The sequence below is a fragment of the Anastrepha obliqua genome, chromosome 2 (assembly GCF_027943255.1).
Source record: "Anastrepha obliqua isolate idAnaObli1 chromosome 2, idAnaObli1_1.0, whole genome shotgun sequence".
Lineage (NCBI taxonomy): Eukaryota > Metazoa > Arthropoda > Insecta > Diptera > Tephritidae > Anastrepha > Anastrepha obliqua.
In genome coordinates, this window is record NC_072893.1 from 131,428,123 (window position 1) to 131,444,486 (window position 16,364).

The window sequence follows — 16,364 nt, forward strand, 5'->3', positions numbered from 1 at the left end:
TGTATCAATTCTAGCAGATCTTTTTTTGCGGTCCGCTATCTGAGGTTTTGTATAAAATGCTCTTGTCATTGTAATATCCTTCATGTTTTTCTTTTTAATGATATTATTTGCCACCTTAAATTCGTTTTCGTGGACTAGTTAAAATCATCGGAGTTTCGACATCGGTTGTGTTAGCCTCAGAACTGTCTGATATTGAATTTGGTTCGCAGTGACTGTTACTCTTACTGACAATATCGGGTGGAATGTATGTGGTATCACGTACGGAATCGTCACCATCCTCAGAAAATGAGCTCGAGCTTAATGAGTCTGATTTCATTTCAACAAAATTCACTGTACATGTACTTTTTATCTGGCATTCTTTACCCTTTCCATCTTGTTTTTTAAAGCCATTCCCACCATTTTGGCGGATGGAGAATTAGTTTCCATTATTTTTTGTCTGAAAATGACAACAATACTGACATAAATGGAAATGATTCATAGCAAATAATTTATACTTAAAAAATATTTAGTGCAAGAATGTCATAACAGTGAATAGTTCTTTAATAAACTATTGCTTCACTAATACATCTTATTTGTAATAGTGTTTCAAGACAAAATAGTACTGAAATAAAAATTATTATTTTCTGCAAAAACGTCATAACACTCAAAAACACTACAGGAGTTCACTCAAATTTTTACATGCACAACGTCATATCTTAAAATAATGCAATATACACGATAGAGAAAGAGATATAAAAGTGAACTTACCTTTTATTAATATTGTCACAAAACGAAATATGAAACTTTTCTAGAGAACTTCACGATGTTAACCACACAAAAGCCGACGCACAACTGAGATAATACGTTGTTGCAAATACGACGCAATAGGATATGTAATTAGAGCGAAAGGCATCTATCGCGATGCTGCGTGAAATGTTAAAACTTCGGATATAACACTTTGTCAGTTAATCAAACATATTATTTCCGATACATTAGTGATGTTAACTAAAATTTTACGATTTTTGAGTTATGACGACGTTGCAGCAAATGAGCGATATGTATATTTTTCACTCTAGTTGAGAAATGAACTTCAAACAAAGAGCAGCGACTGATTTTTGTTTAATATTTCACTGGAACGCACTGCGGATTGTTTATCCCGTACGCACCGCTTAAAGTGCCATAAACAATTTCAATCGCGTGAAAAAACCCCTTAGTGGCATTGAAACAAGTGCGTGTTTCCTTTAAAAATATCAGAAAATCAGTGAAATGGAAGTGGGAATCAACAAGAGACAGTTGAGCATCGAATTTTGGCCGAGTCTTTAGAACTTCGTAAGCACTATTCAAGATGTGCGCCGCACAACCTGACAGTTGACCAAAAAATCGATCGAACGGGAATTTTGAGTGAATTTTTAACGAGTTCACCTATAACTAATGCGGAATTTGCATTTGGCGATGAATCGATTGAAGCCACTTAACGCGCTGTCACTCCCATCCTAACCCGCATTTCTAAAGGTGCACACAGTTAGCAAATTTGCCAGTTGTTTCTATTTGTAAAAAGTTCGTTTTTTTTTGGAATAGAGGGTGTGCATATGTACATATGCATGGATTATTCTGAGAAAAAAACTTTCATAATTTATGTGACAACTCGAATGACGCTCCCCCTTTTAATGTAAATATTTTCCGTTTATGGCATAAAATGACAGATGTACTTGTTTATTAATTAATTTATTGGATCATAAGTCTCTATGCATGTCAAAATGGACTACTTATACTCGTAGGCAAAGAATGGAATGAAGAAGTAAGATGTGAGAGAAGAGAATGTTTATTGCTAATACAAACGTCTACTAACTATTGGAAGACCACGTTTTCTAGCCTCGGACGATTATCAAGCATACAGATAGTCCAAGAAATATGTTATTCTCCAGAGAACTCATCCCAATGCTCTGGAGAACTACTCACTTCAGTAATATGAATGCGGAATGTGGAGGCATTGTGACCGTGAAGGTGCGATTTTATTGTTCAGGAAGACTGAAAGACAGGAGGCAAACATCATTTTTTAAGGCACTCCTGACACTGAATCTACAAAATAAGTAAACTCAGCCTAAAGGAGAACGCTCAGCAGTTGTTTTTTATGAGGACAGCTACACTGGCATGCCGGCAAAAACAATTTGCCGACCAATAGGTTGTACTGCTCAAATGGGACATTTCTAGAACAGAAGAGAGCAATTGACATAAACTGGAATACCTGAGTGCGGCGTTCTGGCAGGTCTGTAATTTCGTTTAATGGGTCTTAAGTTCTAATTAGTGCCAGAGCCACCAGCCGTCTCTGTGCTCGGGTCGAGAAGATCATACCAATCAATTCTCATACGCCAATGACCGTTCGTGCTACATTAACCTATTCGATATTAGGGATCATCTTGCCAATCTAATCAAACCAACGAGAATTTCCAGATTCTGACATATTGAATATTCTGCTGCGGTATCCAGGCATCTTAGTTTTCCTGGGCTTTAAATCTTCTTTAGGCAAAGAAAATTCCTTTACTTTCCTTTGGTTCGTTTTACCCAAACCCCGCGAAATTGTCTGGCAACAACAGAATATCTAATGCGACAATAAATTGCTCAAATGGTGCAACCACGAAACAAGTTTCAATTGCAGCAGCGCCGCCGCCGCCGCCGACAACAAGAAGAGACATCGCCATTTGCTCGCGCCGACGATGATCTGCGCATATTAATTACACAAATTAAATGGTAGCGTTGCAATTGCATTTGAGTTGCAAAATGTTGCCGCCGCAACAGCGAACGACAACTACAATAGCAAACGTGGTGTGACAAAAACGAATTGTACGAGCAGCAGGCGGTTGCGGCAACAAGAAGCCAGAAATATAAAAGCTATAAAGGCGGCAAAATGCGACCACACCAAACAGATCAGGCGATGCCTGACTGGATGGCTGCTTGAATAGTTATTGTGATTATTTGCCCGCCGATCAGTTAGTCATTGCTGGTGCCGCAGCGCTTGTGCGGCTTCAAAGTTGTTGCCGTAGCCGTTGCTGCCCTCTGACAGCTGTTCGTGTCGAGTAGAATGAGTAGAGAACGCCTACAAGGAAATTCCGGGTAGATAGTTAGAGCCAGGCAAGCGGGTGGTGGTGGAACTGAAACCACGACGGTGGTATGTGTGTGTGAGTGCGACAATCAAGCCGCAATATGTGCGAAGGGCAATGATCGTTTTCCCATTTATGGTGGAACTATGAAAAGAAAAGTTGATAGGAGATCATAAAAATAGAAAGTGCAAAAACTGGGAAACAAGAAAAAAACGTAGCGTAGGAAGAATGGCGTAGACAGAAAATAGCATATGAAAGAAACAGATACGATAAGATCGGCACAATGTCGTGATAAAACTAACATTAAAACAATTTGAAAATAAATTTTCCCCAACCTAGAACCCAATAAAGAAGAGAAATTACCTAAAAATTTTGATCGAATATTAGTTACATATACTTGCATAATTTAAAAAAACTAACTTCTTATTGCGAGAAGCGGAGTGGGAAATGCCTTTGTATCGGGTCATTCAACAGGACAATGACCTAAATCTGTTAAATCATAGTTTAACGCAAAAAACTGCAATGTAATGGAACAATGGAACTTGTGGGAATTGGTTAATAAGCGGACAGATAGGAGATAGTATGAGAAATGACGATGATCTTTTCAATACTTTTAATCAACATTCTACAAAATTGAACCATGAAATATGTAAATATTCTATAATAGAGCAATAGTTGCAAATGTTTCGTCCACCACTGTATGCCGTTAAGTTTAAACTCATTTCCTTAGCTAAATTTGCGCAGTGCAATCACTTCCGTTTCCCTGCTCTTCACATTTCGTACACTCACTATTCGTCTTTACCCAGATTCAGGTAATTTCGTATTCCCAATTATTTACCTATATATGCTTCAACATTTTGCGAGTTAGTCAATAACTGACGATCTCTGTAGTCATGCATACGTTAACAAAAAAGCGTAAACCTTGCGCTGCAGTCAGCAGCCTGTTCCAATTGGCAAGTGCAATTAAATGCAAGCCAAAGCGCGCACTCTCTCTGTTGTCCCCTCTCTCTTAAACTCTCGCAAAAAAATCTTTTTCTATTTGCGCGCGCTCAGCTTTTTCGTTGCTCTCCATCAAATACTCTGCAAGCATTTTCCGCAAGTTGTTGTTACTTTGGTTTTTATTTGTTTCGTTTCATTGATTGTTTTTATTGGCGTCCCCATCTTTGCAGAGGTTGTTGCTACTATTTTGTACTGTTATTAGTGGTATTGTGGGTATTATTAAATAGCTGTATCTCTCAAAACTTTGTTGTTGCTATTGAGCTTCTTACATGTATTGCACGTTTTTCTTTGTTTTTTGCTTTATTGTTCTTGTTGTTGTCGAGGCCTTATATTGGTGCCGATTGGTGTTGATTGAAACGTGCAATTGCTGAAGTTGCAAAGCATGCAGCAATAAAAAAAATCCAACACAAGAATAGTAATATCAAGCGGTACTTTTAGATTTTCTTTTTAGGTTTGTTTACTTTTGTCTTTGTATTTCTTTTATATTTTAGTGTGTTAATATTTTTCAGCTATTTTCATGACTAAAAGCAACTTTGCCGTTGGCTTATTTTAACTGGTTTGCGAATGTACATAGTTTGCTTATTGTTTTTTTGAAGTTCTGTTGGTTGTTATTGTCGATTTTTTATTTAAAAAAGTAAGCGGATGCATTGCTAGAACCGTAACAGTCCACGCACTCCATTTCAGTATACTAGAAGCAAAAGATACAGAAATGTGCAACTAAATAGAGCCACTGGCGGTATTTTCTGTTAAGTAGGGTATTCATATAAGATCATTTATTTTTAGCTTGTGAAAGAACAAAAATCAAAACTAGGAGCAGACAAATATGACATTATACGGGCATTAACATACATAACACTAAATGGAATACTACAAATAATAAAGGATAGTTTTAAAATGAAACATAGTTTCATGGCACTCCAACCTATGAAAGCTTATGGCTTTGAGTCGATACATAGTGCCGATATTCACTAACAATTGTGAATTCTTTCTTAGCGGTCTTTTTAGCGATGACAAAAAATTCAATCTGGATGGAGCAGAACAAAGGGTTAATCATTCTTGGCCTCAGAGCACAACTTTTTAACGCTTTTGATATATCCTAACGAATGGATGATAATTCTCCGTGCTTTAGAAATTCGGCCTTCAGAATTGGATGACATTTTTCACTTACACATGCCTTTCCGATTGACCATTTTTGCCCGAGACCGTTTGAAATCATGATGAGTTGCATTTATTTTGCTACAAAGCATTCCACATAAATCTCCAAAATACCTAATATAATCTAAAATAACCGATAATTGTTTGAAACTAAAAACGGAAATTTAATTATTTTGAAATTAATTTAATAAATCTTAATTCGTCAAATCTATGAATTTGATCTTTGATAAATGGCATTTCATTACGTTTTATAGAAAAAAGTATTTGATTTGGTTACATTGGATTTTTCATGCTTTGCATATGTATGTAAGTATAGCGCATTTGAAAACAATTTCTGAAATACGTCATTCGAAATGATTGTAAATTGCAAAACAATTATTTCATACCTTTTCTTTTCAGAGCAAATTTTATTTATAGCTGATTAATTTTCTAAATCAGCTTGAATAGGCCATTTTGCATTTTTTTATTGTATTTACTATGTAACAAAATCCGCTCGCAGAACCAAGGAACTCTTTGCTGAATCCGAGGAAATTAACAACAATAACAAACTACAAAAGTATTACAGTAAACAATGTAAGACTACTGTCAACAGACAAAACAAAGCAATCGTACTCGCAGGTAAGTAGGCAGCAGCTACAACAACAACAGACAACAAATGCAAACGTAACAAGTAACGATTATGTATGACAATTGCCTCCACTAGCACTACAGCAACAACACATGCATACCTTGAATAAAAAACAGTAATAAAAAAATAAAACATTGTGCAACACTATACCAACAATTCGAATAAGAAATCAAATATGTGAGTGCATGCATTGGAAAAATAACTGAGCTTACTGCTATGATATTACAGACAATAAAACAGGCACCATAGCGCGAGCTAAGAGCGGGGTGGAGTGCAAGGAATTGCACAGGGCTGCTACGAGTACAGCGAAGGAGTTCGCTGAAACATAGGCCAGCAAGAAAAAAGAAATCCCGAATATGCGCTTGTATATGCACACTAAGGCAAAAAACATAAGTAAGTAAAATAAAATGCATGCTTTAAGTGAATAGGAGAGCCATGCATGTGAAGGTACGGAAAATAGGCGAAACGCAATGCAGTAGCTGCCGGTTGGTTGGTAGTCTGTTGATCATTGATCTTTATTGCAAATCTCTGGCGACGCAACAGATCGATTGCAATCAGTTGGTCAATAGCGTGAGAAGAATTGCGCAAAAGAGGAAGCCATGCAGGCAATTGGACGATGTACGGGGCGGTGGAGCAGCTATTGCGCGCTACAATCAAATTATGCGGTATATATAATATATGTACATATACATATATCAATAAATTCTGATGAGGTATATTAAAATCACAGTAAAACACATCCCATGTAGTTTGTAAAGCTGCTAGAACTAAAAATGCGTAAAAATTTAAGCTCAAATTTCCCTCTATGATATCATATTTTCCCAATCTTTTTATAAGAATCATATTTCTATGTTTTTCCATTATTCTAGGGTTTGCCCCTAGTTATGACAATTTCAAAAAAAAAAATAAATAAATAAATAAAACTGCAACGCAACAATACGAGAACTGCGGACAGACGGAACAATCTATTGAACGAACTTGTTATGAATACAAGCGCACAAAACTGGGTGCTGTTACAATGATTCTTTTGTTGTTGTAGTTTTTCAACTTTTATGCTTTGAAAGATGTGCAAACGCATGACTCTATTGTTGTTGCCTGAAGTATTGTTGCTTCTTTTTTTTCAACCAAGCAATACTATGTATAATACAACAAAAACGCCTTGCTCGCGCATATGTGAATACTAGTACATTGTAGTCGTTGTATTCTTGTTGTTGTTGTTGTTGTTGACGATGCTGTTTTTGCAGTTGACGCACTAACATGTCGACTAGTTTTACAAGTTACAGCAACAACAAGTAAGTTGTCCACTTTTCTGACGAAGAAAGGATAGAAAAATGTGCTGCAACTACAAGTAAAACAAAAACAATAAAAATCTATGTACATTAACGAGTATAAAATGCTTAAAAATGCACTTGTTTTTTTTTCGTGAAAAGAAATCATTTTATGCCTCTATGATTACTAACAGGTTTTTTAAGGTGAACTCAAAGTATACGCTTTTCGAACGACTGATAAGCGTATTCGGAAATTTCTTAAGAAATTCTAAAATCATTGATTAAGTACCAAAAATACTCTAATTTTTTGTTAATATTAAATACATGCAGTGAAGCCTCTCCTGAGCGGACGCTCACCGTCAGGCAGTTTTTTTCGCCCAAGAGAGGTGCCTACTCAAAAGAGGGCATAAGGGTATTTATAGGAGTTAAAGGAAAAAAGACGAATCATTCTTCACCAAGCCAATGAGAGCTCTCACGTTTCGGCTCAAACAAGAGTTTTTGAGCACTCAAAAGATCGAATTAATGGATTCTATGCCGAATAGCTCTGATTTCGCACCTAATGAGTTCTTTTTGGGCCCGAATGTAAAAAATAAAATGCAAGATCAACGTTTTTCAACGATTGAAGTATATAGCTGTTTAAGCTTTTGGACAGCTCATTTTGGGGGTATACACTTCTGAGTGGCAAAAGTGCTTGGAAAATTGGTTCAAGTGAAAGCAGAAGTGTATTAACTATCGAGGAGCATATTTTTAAAAACACTAAAGCCACTTCTTTATTATTTTTCAGTGTTTTCATTATGCGCTTTTTCCCCTCCTAACTCCCCTTATGTATTTTTAGTTAAAAGTTACTTGCTTAAAAATTGACACGTTTTTGACACTTTTGCTTCCATTTGCTACTCAGTCTAAAGTTCTTAACCGTAACTTAGTAATTACGTCGCGTAATGCTGTCTTTATCGTTGATTATTACGCATAGTTATTGTATTTTTGTTTTTGTGAAAGCGCCCAACGGCTGTGGAACATTTTTGTTATTTCAATTACATGAAGCCAAAATAAGCTTCATTAACTGTACTATTTTTTGTTATTTTTTAAGCGGAAGAATCACACATTTCTTCCGTTTGCTTTTATTTCTTGGTTCTTTGTTTAAATTTTGATGGTAAGCGCAATTGAAATGCTAGACCATGCACATTTAACTCCTTTAGTCCATCTTCGACATAGCAAAAGGTGGCTCTGGTCATATTCAGCACCTGATGTTCTTAAAGTCACCGGTGGCTTCTGGCTGACGATAATAATAAATGTGTGTTCACACATGCATATTTATATAGCACAATAGCGAATTTTGTTGTACTTTTTTATTTGAAATATTTGCTACATTTTTCGCTTTGTGGTTTTCGGCTGCGTCGCGAAGTGAAACCTCCCAACAACCCAGCAGTTGAACATGCGAGCGGAAAATCGTTAAGAATTCTGCACATGCCAACAACAACAGGGCGATATATCATCTTCATTTGATTTTTTTTTTTATAAAAAAATGCAATCAAGAAATTTTTAATTAAAAAAAGTATTTGATAATTTGGCATTGGTGGTGTGCTTTCCCCTTCTTTCTTGCTGCCTTTTCGGCTGGTTCGCAAACTAGCTGTTAGCTCGCTTGTGGCGTCGCGCATGCGCACCAGCTGGTGGCACCCAAAGCAGTCAAGCGAACTGGTGGCGAACAAACAACCGTGGAAGCTTTAGCCGCCCGTGTGTTGAAGAGGGCCGGTCGCACTTCTTAGCCGCAGCAACACTTTTGGTTGCTTCCACTATCTTCCGTTGGCATTTGCCGTTAGATGAAAACGTTGTGTTGCCGTCGAGTGTTCGAAGTCACTGAGGCGCAAATATTTAAAATTTTTCCACATATTTTTATGCTTTGGTTTCTCTACTATTTTGCTTTTTCTGCAATTTTTTTTTTACTATTTTGATGTGTTTTCCACATGGATTTCCCCATTTCTTTTCCGCTACGTTTGCAACTAACGGAACTGGACAAACATGTTGTATGGCTGGTGTTTGTGCTATGGTGGAATTCATGCCACAAGTTGTGACAAGCCACATATGGATGCTTGCCATGAAATTTAGTTTTTTTTACAGAAAAACTGGCAATAAAATAACTTAAATTTAAATAAATAAATGTGCTATGCAATTTTTTGTGTCAAAAATGTTGACGACATAGAATGTTTTGAAAAAATTATATAACCGAAACCATTATATAACCATTAAAAATAAAAAAAATTATTTAAAAAAATAAAATAAAAAAATGTTTACTTGGCGAAGTTTTTGCAAAATAAAAATTTTCTGTCACCTTTAAAGGGTTTTTCAGTAAGAGCGCTTCAACTTTTGAACTTTTTTGAATAAAACACAAACGGTTTGACTTTTTTAACTAATTTTTTTTTATTATCGAGTTTGAACATATACATTTAAGTATGAAATTCGATTTCTTTTGCATGACCACCGCGTGCACGTTTTACGAAGTCCAATCGTTGAACCCAATTTTCGACCACTCTTTTGCATAAATCGGCCGAAATTCCAGCAATTTCGCGTTCAATATTGGCTCTGAGCTCACAAATCGTCGCCGGCTTGTTACTGTAGACCAATGACTTCACATAACCCCAAAACGGGACGGCTTGTTAAATGGACCGTAAAATGGCCGTAATGCTCTTAAAGTAGCAGCAACAGAACGATTATTTTCATAAAAAATTTGCACGATTTGCAATCGTTGCTCAAGTGGGTAGCGTTCCATGATGAAATGTATACTAATGAAGTTTACAAATGACAAGCGAAAAATAAAAAATATTGCGTCGTTCGCCCTCCCTATCGGAAAAAAGTTGAGGCGCACCTATTGAACAACAACATACAACAAAATCTTCTCAGCCCTTAGTCATTTTCTTTGCATCTATTTCATCAATTCTGATACAAAACAAATGGACCATAAGGAAAATAAAAAAACACACTCGTTGTGACCTCAAATTTTCTTTGTGCGTGAACAAATTTTTCTACAAGCACCACAATGCCCTTTGACCCTTTAACCCAGTAAATATTTGTAGCCACCTAGAAACTGACCTTTCAGCCTTGAAGTATGCATATTAAGTAACTGCATTTGGGTCAACACATTTGTTGCTATACAAGTAGCTGAGAAGTGGTGCAGAAATTTCTGAAGCCTACATGGATACTATTTTTTGTGCCTGCCTGTATTACACTCTTCACTTTTATGCATACACTCATACATATATTCGCACATATACATGTATTATTGATTAGTGTGTGACCTGCAATATATATCACACACTCTCTCTTTTTTATTTGCATTTGTGTAATTATGAGCTGCAAAAGTAGAGGCCTGTTACATTACATACCTATGCAATGTTACGAAGTTCGTTTGATTGGCTAAAGGCGATTTGTTCCCCGTCAAATCGTAGTAACTTTGCTGTTATTGCTATACTCGTATGTTTGTTATTGTTAACTTTTACAAGAAAATCTATGTTGAATGTGTAGTGTTTATATTCGTCAATTTTTTCTATTACCATTTTTTTGTCGTTATTCATGTTTAGCAATTTAAATTCACTTCAAATGCAAAAAATTGCGTACTCTACATCTTTTTTTCTACATAGTACCTACTTGAACCAAGATGTGTATAGCAATAACAACAGCGATGAAAAGTAACAAAATCTTTGGACAACAAAGTAAGAAAGCGAAAGGCAAGGGAATTTTAGCAAAAGAAAGCAAAACACAAAATGGAAATAAATGATTTGAATGCAATTTCAAGGCAGTTAGTCAGTTGTTGTCGCCTCCAATACTCACTCAACTACACACATAGTTTGTATCTGTGAAAGTGAACAGCCGCTGGTTGGCATATGGCGAAGCAGAAACTGTAGCCACAACAATCCAAACAATAACAATAAAGCAAAAAGCAGAGCAGCTGTTACTATTTATTGTTGTGGCATTTGGAGCTATTTTGTAGGGAAGCTGCAGAGCGAGCGTGGCGGTTGGTGATACCCCACTGAACTGTAATGAACTATAGAATGGACAAACTGGTGAAGTTGAAGTGAACGGCAGAGGGCGAAAGCAGATGGTTGGGGCGAAGGTGGCATTCTGCGATCGGTCTCGCGTTAAAGTTAAATACATACAATTTATTTCGCGATGCTGAGACGATGATAACATACTGGCTATGGCAGTGCGGATAGCGATGATGGTGAAGATGAGGCGTTGTAAATTAGAAAATTTCTATTATGTATACACACTCATACATACTTGAGTGTATGGCATGTACATACCCATGGACGCGCACGCTTTGTACAATATTTGAATGCGACAGCGGCTGAATGCCAAATTATATAATTAATGCATTTTAAATTGGATGTGGAGGGAACGTAGAAAGTGGATGGAAAGGAGGCATGGAAGAGGAAACTGGGAGGGGAACCTGGCATGTACTAATGTGTGTGACAATTGAAGATGTGAAAAAGGTAAAGATTAATAGTATAACAAGGTATTCATAGGCGTAGCTGAACCGAAGTGGGGGTAGGTAAGGCGGATAGATTTATGCCAAATTTCTTGTTAAACAAAGTAGGTGAACCACCTCAGCGTTAAAGACAGACGGAAAGGTTTTAAAAAATGACCAAACTTTGAGAAAAAAAGACGAATGAATATCTAAAACAAAAACCGGTACCTAATAAGTTCGTATGGCTCGTTTTTTAAACTTAATCGTTTGGAAGCTTAAGCTCCAAAAACATCTCCAAAAAAATAAAAAGACAAGAAAAACAAACTAAGCGTAAATTTATATTTTTTATGCGAAATTTTTGCATATTTTTGCATTTTTCCACTATTTTACATTACTGACCTCTGCTAATGCCAGACAGACTGTCAAGTATTGAGATCGAGGTCTGCTTACGGTTTGCCCATGAAATGCGAAGTCGGACTAGAACAAGAAGGATGTTAGATGAGCTCAAGTGAGCATCGGAGGAGTTTGCTGGAACTTTAAGCCCTTTTTTCATTTGAAAAACTCATACTGGCTTAGTCGTGGCCCATGCTGTACAGATGGAAACTTTACTTGCCACATTACCATTTTTCCCGTCATTCGACCCGCGCCACAGTTCGGCCGATTCCCAAAAAGCTGGCCAAAAGTCGAAAAAAAAAGTTTCTAGATAGAGTTTTTTTGTCTTTGGGTTGGCTACAGTAATGCCTTGATTAGTCAAAACCGTTCATAGCAACGTCCTGTACCCTAAGTATCCTCTGTATTTTCAGTCGCAACGTGGCCTTCGTCTGAGCATCGTATTACTGTCGATGAATAGTGAAAGTTGTACACATTTGAAAGATTTTGTAATGGAGTAAATTGAACAAAACCAAATGGAATCATCTTCGGAAGGTTAGTAAAATACGAGAAATCTTTAGTACATATCAATACCTCGACACAAAATTTTTAGCTGCAGCAATACGTAGATACATTTTTTGCAATTTTTTTTATAAAATTTGAGTTTTCAAACTGTATAGTAAATACAACGCCGTCATATGCTGCTTTGAAACCCATTAAAGGTTACTCAAAAAAGTAATGGTTACTGAATAAAACAAGATTCAGCTGCTACCACTTGCTACCTTGCGACCCCGAAAACATATAAATTTACATGCATCTTGATTATGTTCTTGAATATACGCTATTTCACGTGAGGGGGTGGCCAATAGGGGTGGAAAGGGGGTGGATTTTCAAAATTTTAAGATCAAATTCGTAATCAGCGACCCTGAAAACATAAATTAACATGCATCTTGATTATGTTCTAGAATATACGCTATTTCACGTGAGGGGGTGGCCAATAGGGGTGGATTTTCAAAATTTTAAGATCAAATTCGTAATCAGCGACCCCGACAACCCTCGAGTAAGAAATTTTGAATCAATTACTTAATTTTTTGAGTTTTGGCCAGCAAATCTGGTTTTTGGTTTTTCGCCTACAACAGGTGGCCTATTTTGATCCGTGATTACCGATGTATGTCGATTAAGGTCTGGCTAAAGTGAGTTATATGCCTGGGAGGTAGAATGGTTGCTGCCGACATGTTTACTTTTGTGAATATTTATTCCAATTATTTTACTTATTGGTGACGAAATTTTATTTGTAAATCCCAAAACTTTTCCATCAAACATATTTCTGCTCTTACGAAAATTCTGAATTCAAACTTCAATCCTCCTCCTACACTACAGAGGTAATAATTAACTACGCCTACGTCTTTTTTTTTTTGTAATTTAATGAAATACCATGTAAATTACATATGCACATACTTAGTTCCAAAATTAGGTTTTTTTGCCATTTGGTTTGGGAAGTACATAGGTGAGCAGGGAACTTGGCGGAGCAAAAACTTACCTTGAAGTTGAAATCACAAAGCGGGCAGCACAACCGTGGACTCGTACAAAGATGCTTCTTTTAAATTTTGTATAGTTTCTCACTGCTTCTTGAATTTATCTGATCAAGTTCGGCGGTAGTTCAATTTTATTTTTGTCAAAATCCACTTTTGTTTTGTCAATTATTATTTTTTTTTTTTTTGTAATTTGTCATCAGCATTAGTTCATTTATACGATCTAAGAAATTTTTTAGGCAGAGCTTTTCGTCTTTTAGTGAATTTTTGTCAAAAATGTTTATTTTCTTTTATTTTTTTTGTCGCGGACATTTTCACTTAGTCTGCACTTGCAGGGAAATCTGTTAGTGTCAAAAGTTTAAAATTTTTTTGAGGTTTTTCGTTTTGTTGTTTTTACTTATTAAGGTGGTGCAAAACTACTTTTTCAACAGCCGCAGGGAAACCTATAAATACATCTATTAAAAGTATTTTTATATTTCTTTTCTGCCAAAGATGTAAGCTGTTTTTTTTATACATTTTTCATTGGAAGTGTGTGTTTTTGTTTTAAATTTTATTTGTTAGTCACAGCTTCTTCTCATTTAATCAGAACCGCAGGGAAATCTATAAATATAAATTAACTGCGCTTCTGCTAGCTGTAATACATATGTATGTATATGTCCATGCATATGTATGTATGCAATTTGTTTGTATAGTTTGTTCGTTTTTATTCGTTCTTTTATTGTTACAGTTGTAAGATTTTGTTGTCACAGCTATTTGAGGAAATCTGTGCCAAGGGGAGCTATTTTTACTCTCGTCTAATATATTTATGTAGCTCTTTGTTAGGCATTAAAGCTTTTCTAATTATCTCCTTTTAGTAGAAAGTGTTATTTTATGTTTTTTTTGTTAATGTAAATTAACTCACAAGAAATATATTAACTAAATAAAATAAAATATATTTCGAAATTTACTGAAATTGAATTAGCAGTGAATTCCAAACAAAAAATATGTATATTTAGGGCGCTATGAGATATGGCGATAGAGGTAGGTGAGCTACAGTATGGGCTCCTAAATAATTTACATTAACGCATATTTACTTCTACCCCGAACTTTGTAAATATTTTATTTAAATTCTATCAACGTTAATTCCCAGATTTTTCACCATACAAAAATAATTACGTTTAACAAAATAATTTAAAAATTCTTATTCATCACAACACAGTCACCCTTTTCAGTGGCCAATCCTTTGATGGCCTTACACTTTTTCCTCGTTATTGTTATTGTTTTGTCTGTGATGTTGGCGTTGGTCACCCGTTCGCGTTTAATTACAAATTACGCGCTTAATTACTTAATAAGCCGACTGCTGGCGTATAAGTCGCAGACAAAACGCATTGCAATGCGGTCAAAAATAAAAATTAAAAGCACAATACAAAATACAAAAATTGATGAAAGTAGCAATGGTGACTTTGGCAAACGGCACTTTTACTCAGCTTTGTAAATGAGTTTTTTTGTTGTTGTTTTTATGCTCTCAATTTGCTGCTTTTGCTAACAAAAAACGACGATAGTCCACGATGCACGCAACGGTACTTGTACAAGGTGTTGGTGGTGGTTGCGACTCTGCGCTATAACTGACAATTGCGGCGACTACTGCACTAATTAGTTTTCTTCATTTTTTCACTATTTTTACAGCACATTTTCTATAATTTCTTCGACAGAATTCACATTAACGAGTTGCTTTCTTTTTGTAACACTTTTCGTGTTATTTTTCGCTACTGCAATATGATTGTTTTTTTTTCGCTTTCTTCAAATGATCTTAAACGCTTTCTAATGGCAATGGCTGGCAATAATTGCATTAGCACAATAAGAGAGGAAACATTAAAAAAAGAAACAATCGGGTGGAAAATGCACACATAGTCAACTTTTCCACAGTACTAGAAGTCACTCACTTGCACTACAGCTGCTGGCAGGATGCCGCCGTGAACTGCAGCCAGATGTTCGGAAAAGCTGCATTGCACGTATTTCCACGAATTTTCTTCTCACTGCAGCATTGTACAGCATTGAGTGTCTTTTAAACATTTGTCGCTGCAGTCAGCAAGTCCCAATGAAAAAAACAAAACTATAAAACCCAGACTGCAATGCGGCGCACTTATCCCACCCTTCATCTCCTTCCGCAAACCTTTTTCACACGTTTTCGTCGTTTGTTTGTTTGTTATCCTTTCAATGCGTAACTAAGCAACTGCGAAAAATTACACACTCTTGTTTTATTTTACTACCAAGTTATTAGACAAATTTAAACACTGTTTCATAAAATATATGGTTTTCTAATTATGTAGATATTTTACATTCAATATATTTGCACTCACAAAAAGTTTTCAAACAATTTACTACCGCAAAAAAACCTACAATGCTTATTCTGCAGCATACGGAAGACAACAACATAAAGTGAACGCCAATAGCCAAGCAGCAACCCAGTGGAAGCCATCCAAACCGAAATAAATGCAGAGCGAAATCCAATTCGTGAAGTGCGAGAGTGAGCGGTGAGCCGGTTCTCTTTGCTATTTTTCATTTTTCAAAATATAAGCATTCGGAAAGTTGGCAACGCTACTAATAACAACAAATCAAGGAAAACAAACAGTGGCGTGGTATCATGATTCAATAATAAAATTAATATTAATTATTAATTAATAATTGAATCATGGCGTGATATGACTTTACGACGTAAATTTAAGAAGAGTGCCACGAAGAGCTTTAAAACAAATTCCCAAATTTACCATAATTTGTTTGAACACATATACATGCTTATAATAAACAAATATTAATACTTCACTTGAAATGAAATATTTGAAACACTGAATTATGGAAAAGCGATAAAGGAATGAATTTCTGCTTGCCATAAGCAAC

General features: G+C 36.0%; 1 long non-coding RNA gene across 2 annotated transcripts; it reads right to left on the minus strand.

The window, feature by feature from the left end:
• Positions 1-6: 6 nt before the first annotated feature.
• LOC129239616 (uncharacterized) lies at positions 7-15,403 on the minus strand. 2 transcript variants are annotated; one of them, XR_008581867.1, is made up of 3 exons: positions 14,812-15,403; positions 13,496-13,942; positions 7-436 (listed from the first exon to the last, which is right to left on the minus strand). It is a non-coding gene; the product is annotated as an uncharacterized LOC129239616 (long non-coding RNA). The 2 variants fall into 2 exon arrangements; XR_008581868.1 differs by lacking the exon at positions 7-436 and adding an exon at positions 4,654-4,764.
• Between the last annotated feature and the right edge of the window lie 961 nt (positions 15,404-16,364).